This window comes from Mycena indigotica, assembly GCF_014461135.1.
Source record: "Mycena indigotica strain 171206Taipei chromosome Unknown Mind.scaff0011, whole genome shotgun sequence".
NCBI lineage: Eukaryota > Fungi > Basidiomycota > Agaricomycetes > Agaricales > Mycenaceae > Mycena > Mycena indigotica.
Genome location: NW_023503010.1, coordinates 2,184,736 through 2,191,475, shown reverse-complemented (window position 1 = coordinate 2,191,475; position 6,740 = coordinate 2,184,736).

The window sequence follows — 6,740 nt, the reverse complement described above, 5'->3', positions numbered from 1 at the left end:
CTCCACGCAGCAGGTCCCCTTCATGACGGACACGGGACGGCTCCCCGCATGGGCTTCGAACCCGGAGTCCGTTCCGCCATGGAGTCAGTGAACGAGTTCCGCGACCGGATCGCCACTGGTGTTGCTGAAGCCAAGGCCGCTCACTAAGGCCAAAGAGGAGTACAAGCGCTACTACGACCGGAGACGGACTCCGTCTGCGGAGTTTAAGGTTGGCGACCGTGTTTGGCTGGATGCCTCTGACATCAGGACGACTCGCCCCTCGGAAAAGTTCTCCCATCGCCGCCTTGGACCGTTCAAGATAGTCGCGGAGATCAGCAAAGGTGCCTACAAGCTCGACCTCCCTCCGCGCTACTCGAAGCTCCACCCGGTCTTCCCCGTCGTCAAGCTCGAGCTCGCTCAGGACGACCCCTTCGACGGACGCCCCGGCTACGACCAGCCCCCTCCGGACCTCGAGGACGGAGTCCCGGAGTGGGAAGTAGAGGAAATCCTGGACGCAAGGGTGAGGTATAAGCGGCTGAACTACTTCGTCAGATGGAAAGGCTACGACGCATCGCACGACCAATGGGTCCGCTTCGACCGCGTCTTCGCCCGGAGAAAATTGCGGAGTTCTATCGTAAGTACCCTGGCAAGCCACGACACATCGCCTCCGCGACCTTCGACTCGATTCCGTTCCGGTCTATGCGTCGGGACGCCGCATTCAAAGGGGGGGTGATGTCAGGGGAACCTCCCTTCGGCCCCTCGGAGACGCCTCCGATTCCGGTCCGACTCCGGTTCCGTCTCCGGTCCGGCCCTCCATCTCGCCCGCACAATCACCGATCCGTCAACGCCCTCCCGACGGTCGCCCTGGGACCTCGCCTGCGACGCCGCCCAAGCCTTCTGTGCCCGACAGCGGCAGCTACGGACAAGCAGTATATAGTCAGCTACCTAGCAGGCGGACCCTTAGAGTTTCTTCTCTTTGGATCCTCCCCTGCTAGGTCAGCTTCATTTGTATTCGCTTACCAATGTTCACGCTTTGGATCCTCCCCTGCTAGGACCTTGATCTCAGGCCTCCGGGGTTGCCCTTACAATTGCCATCAACGGAGGGGGGGTGCCATATGGGCTGACACCCAAGCCAATTTCTCTGCAATGCGTAATGGCGATGACCATCTTTTCGAGCGCGGGGTGATTGCAACGTGTCTGAGGATCGAGAGGAGCACCCTGATTATACATCATTTCAACTCAATAGAATGGACAGAAAGAGAAAAACATACTGGCTTAGCCGTATGCAAAAACTTGTCGCCATCCAGCAAGTTGTCGATGTATCGCTTTTCAGCCTCTTTGCCCTCCTCCTCGGTGTAAACCGCTTGGGTGTTCGGGTTGATGCCCTTGAATTGCACGAGTTTATAATCCGAGTCTTCGTTTATGATGCGGGTTGCAATGTCGCCGAGGTCTTGCCTGACTTTCACACGGTAAATTCAAATCTTTCTTTTCCCTCAGAAACATGAACACAAATATCACCTTTTAATATATATTTCCTTTGGAAAGAAATAAGATATTTTATCTGAATAAAAATAGACACCAAAATGATTTCTTTTTATCCATCTTTAAGTACCATAGAAAGACTCTCTTTTCATCACAATGAAAGAGCAATTAAAAGACTGCCATTTTGTCCAACTTTCTGTCTACAACAAATTGTGATCTTTGTGTTTTTGCAAAAAGGCCAAGTGAAAATCAGGGCTTTTGATGTGCCTTTTTGTGTTGCACAAAGAACAACTTTCATTGACACACAAAGACATTCAGAAAGATCGTCTTTCTGTGCCTCTTTTGGACTATCACAAAGAACATCTTTGTGATTGCCCAAAAGGGGAAAGGAAAGGGCATCTTTCTGTACACCTTTCAGTGTGACTAAAAGATTAGCTTTTTGTCAGGACTAATAGGCGTGAAGAAATATGATATTTCTGTGCTACCCTAGGGTATACCTTGGGGTATACCCTAGGGTACACCTTGCAGCTCAGGTAGGGGTACCTTGGATGATATTGTGACAGAATGCTTATGTGATTGCCTACAATGCCCACTAATCACATCATCATGAGGCACATGCCCAGCTCCGCTTTGAAACAAAATCCTTGAAGCCGCGCTGCGTCCAAAAATTCAAGTCAAACAGTCAAAGTGATTGCTTATTACAAACAATATATACATGAACAGTGTATCAAACTACTCTACACTACATTATACGGAGCACTTCAGCCTCAGACTTGATAAAAAGGATCAGTTGTTCAATACCTCGGACGATTCCGTTGCGCCCACCACAGAGACGCGGAGCATGGAGTTCAATATGGTTGTGACCACATACGGAACAGGGCACCCTCCCGAGCCAGGCGGGCCTGAACCATTCGTGGCAGACCTTTTCTGCGCCGCGTTAGTACGACAACGCGGGCACTAAAAGGAGTGCTACCCATTCGCTTGCGATCCCGGACATGCCACATTGCAGCCCAGTAGCGAGTGGTGCACTTGTTGAGCTGTCGGAGGCGATTCTTGGGTAAAGACGTGTGTCCGATCTTGAAAACGCTGCCCATTTCGCAATTTGAGGTCCAAGGCGTAGATTACGCCAGGACCGTCTTTGGGCGGAGAGTGGTGATGGTTGGAGATCAGTAGCGCTCGCACTTGAATGGCGAGACGGAATTGTTGAGGGGATGGGAATTTGAGAGCGAGGGTTAACGCGGGTGCGACGGCCCATGGTGGCGCGTACGACGCACGTCATGGGGAAAGAGGGAGAGAGGGCATGAGGGCGGGAGCGGGCCGACACGGACTGGGCCGGGGCGGGGCAAGCAGGGGAGGGTGGCGGGACCAAGCGTCCGGCGGGCGAGCACGACAGAGGGCGCGGTAGGAGCGAGCAGGCGCGAAAACGGCGCGGCGAGCGTGAAAGGCGCGGGAAATCGGCAAAACTCAGCGGGCACGCGCGAGACTGGGCGCGAGAGAGGTCGGGCGGGCGCGAGAGAGCGCGAGAGAGCGCGAGACTGGGCGGGGGAGGGCGCTGGACGGCGCTGGATGGGCCGATTTGGGCGGCAGAGACCGGATTTGGGCGGGAAACGGCGGGAAACGACGGGAGGGCGGTGGATGGGGCCAGATATGGGCGGGAAACGGCGGGGGAGGCTACGGGATGGGTGAATATGGGCTGGATAGCACTGGATGGGCCAGATCTGAGCAGATCTGAGCAGATCTGGGCGGATTTAGGCGGGAAACGGCGGGAGAGCGTGTGGATGGGCCAGATATGGGTGGGAGAGGGAAAGAGGGCGCTGGATGGGCCGAATATGGGCAAGAAGGCGCTGGATGGGCCAGAGATGGGCCAGAGATGGACCAGAGATGGCGGTAGAGGGCACGGGCGGGCGCGAGAGAGGCGCGGCGGGCGTGAGAGAGGGCGCGGCGGGCGTGGACCGCGTGCGTCGGGCAACGGGGCGGCGCAAGCAAAGGTTGGGTGGGTAGGGGCGTTTGGCTGGCGGCAAGGGTCAGCCGTCACCTCAGCCGTCACCCTAACGACATTGATCGGCGATCGGCGCCGATCATACGCAGGTGACGGCACATGACCGGCGACCATCGGATGGTGAACCCGCGCCATTTGCCGCTTAAAACACCAGCATGCCGAGCAGCGGCATGGGCCCGTGCCGCAATTGTGGTTTAAGCACCATATATTCACCATTTTAGCATGTATTTTTTCTGTCCCGTCCTATCTACGCGTTGTTCCGTAGATTTTTAGCACTGACTCAAGTGAAATTAAGAGAGGTACGAACCTACGGCCCGTAGGCGTACGAACCAGCACCAGCATATTAAATTTGGAAAATTTTAAACTTGCAGCCACTGAAATGCTCGAAGTCGGGTCAGTCATCGTTACCCTTGCTCTACTGATAACATGAGCACTTACAATCAAGGAGTGGTGTGTTTTTGGGGAATCGCCGAAACTTGCTATTCAGGCTGGAGAAGAGCATTGAGGCTTGAGGATGAGCAGCGCTGAGCAGTGTACGACGCTGCACAGCGGTGGCAAGACCGGAAGGGCCCTCCACAGCGTAGTTGTGAATTTGACGGCCGGCTATCTGTCCAAGAATTTAATTTCAAGTATCGGGTGGATTACATAATTGGAGGCGTTGTAGCCAATCACGTAAGCAACTGGTCACAGCCAAATTTTTGGGCCTTCCGTTCTTCACATTTTAACTTGCCATTCAAACCTCAAACCACACTTTCCTACTATGCGGGCTCAATGGCTGCTTGTAGGACTCAAGAACCGGTGCTAAAACTCGAGTATGCCAATATACAGAAAGGCTGGCTGATATGCTCTGTTTTCCTTTTGCTGTGAAGGCTGAGCAGCATATAGCGGGCAGCATATATCTACCTATCCATTGCCTCAGATTGCTGCCAGCCCCGAATTTGAGCTCAACGTCGCGTCGCCAGTGGGCCCGACACGTACTCGGACAATCCTCGGCGACGATCCGTGCTATCCCATCAAATTTCTCCTTCCGTTCCAGTCTTGCCACACCACTACGGCTAATCAACACCCGCCTCACATGCGTCTTGCGTGCGCTTGAAGGCAAGGTGGGGGCAAAGATCCCTTGCGAGTCGATTGCAAAATCGCGGTTCATTGGGCGGCGAATGAAGATCTGTATCTTCCCAGCCTGAGATAAAGACCCTCTACCTGGCAGTCCACCGCCCGCAGTCGTTGGAGGCGGGTTTGGGCTTTCGCGTGCCTCTGTGCGCTCGTTGGCACGTTGACGACCGGCGAGGAAGTCTACAATGGTTTCTCCCTGGCGTTGACCGCCACCGGGATCAACAAGGGCAGAGATCGGTGAAAGCACTGGATTCGTGGTAGCTTGCCTAGATGCACTGGTGAGACAATCTGGGAGATAGCAGGTTGTCGGATACTCACTTGTTGTCGCCCGCGTTCGTCTAGTGAGCTGAGCGGGACGAGCCGTAATGACGGAGCCATGATTTCGACGGTCGGAGGCGTTGGCGGTAAACACCCCGTGAGATCGGTGAAGCAGTGCGGCAAACAACCTGTGAGCTTGATGAAGCAGCAGCCTGACGTATGCGTCTAGGTCTGCAGAGTTCTTGGTCGCTATTCTGTTGGAGTTGAAGTCTGGATGTTCGTTAGCGCAGGCCAGCCGACAACAAGGTGAACGGACGTTGAGAGGTGGGCGGTACGGATCGTTTGCTGTCAGAGGCTCAACGTATGCGTTTGAGAACTCCGGTGTGGTGGATGCAAGAGTGCTTGAAGTTTGGGAAAAGGAATGTCGGCGTGTGACATGGCCGTGACACGCCTCGTGACGCCGATACCTAAACTTGACCTGAACCTTCAAGATCCATAAGACTGGAGCCAGCTGCATACAGCGGTTCAGCCTAAGGCCTAAGGACCAGCTCATTTCCGCGGCCGGCTATCTGTCCAAAAATTTCAAGTATCGACGACGGCGGATTACATGATTGGAGACGTTGTAGCCAATCACGTAAGCAGCCGACAATATACCACGCTCTGACAACTCTTTCGGTTCACTTGACGTCGTTGGCGTTGACCGGGTCGCCTGAAATTACAATCGCCGCAACATGGTCGCACCCTTTTCAACGCCAAGACATATATCCCGCTCCATGTCAACCGCGACAGTCCATCTTCTGAGCCTCTCACGGACGGCAACAGCCCCACCAAGCCTCTTCCCGGCGCATCTCCCGGACTGGGATCGCTGGCTCCTCCCGCCCCGCTGCAACCTATGACGTCCCAGCGGTTGAGTCACCAGTCCAGTCTATCTCCGCTGTCTGACCGATGATGCTGTAGGGATATTTCCTTGGCAAATTGATGCGGCGGCTCGACAAGCATCCCAACTGAAAACTGCCTCCAACAACCACCACATCGACGCCGCGGCTATATATATCCGTCGTCTGAGTACAAATTTTCCCCAATCCTTGCAATTGTTCACCCTACTGTGAGTTCGTTTCTGCTCTCAGGGCCTTTTCTAATCATCCTTGTAGCGCCAGTTGGGCAAGTCCTGGTGCCGCTCGCGACTGTCTTGACGCGCTTGTAGACCAGTTCCTAACCTTGTGAGCTCGTTTTTCACTCTGTGTCGACAGCGACTTGTACTGATAATCTTTGCAGCGCTGGGTGCCGTCCAGTCATGGAACGCCGTAACACTGGCTCAAGCAACCACGACTCACGAGACATATCATTAGACTACCTCTTGCCTCCATCTCCATGCTAGCGGACAACCACGCTAGCATGCTGTCCAGGCTTTTCCGAGCGCTCACCAGCTGTTTTAGACAATGGCTGCGCGTTCACAGTCCGAGTCCGAGTCTTCCCCCCGCGTTTCTGCTCGCCGCAGTCACTCAGGTCTTGGCGCTCTCAGTTAACGACGCGCTCGCTCGCTCGTCGCCCTGCATGATTAGATTCGGCCAGTCAACGCGTCTGTGTGGCGCCGAGCTCGGGGGACGCTCTCGTTGGAGACATTTACATGCTCTCGTTCACGCACCATGGTCTTCACTCCCCCCGACCCGACATATTCTTTCACCCCGCCATCTTGGGCTAGGCAAATGCACTGTCACCAGGCCCTGGCTGCCGTTGCCCGCTTGCGCCAACCGTCCCACGCTCAACGTGAAGCTCTGCACCCATGCCGATGCTGACGACGAGCGCGTGATGGCAATTTGTCACCCCCGACTATCTGTCACGGCCCCACCTTTTTGCCGCCGCCATTTCCTCCTCCCCTCGACCTCGTCTTCCCACCTGATACGCG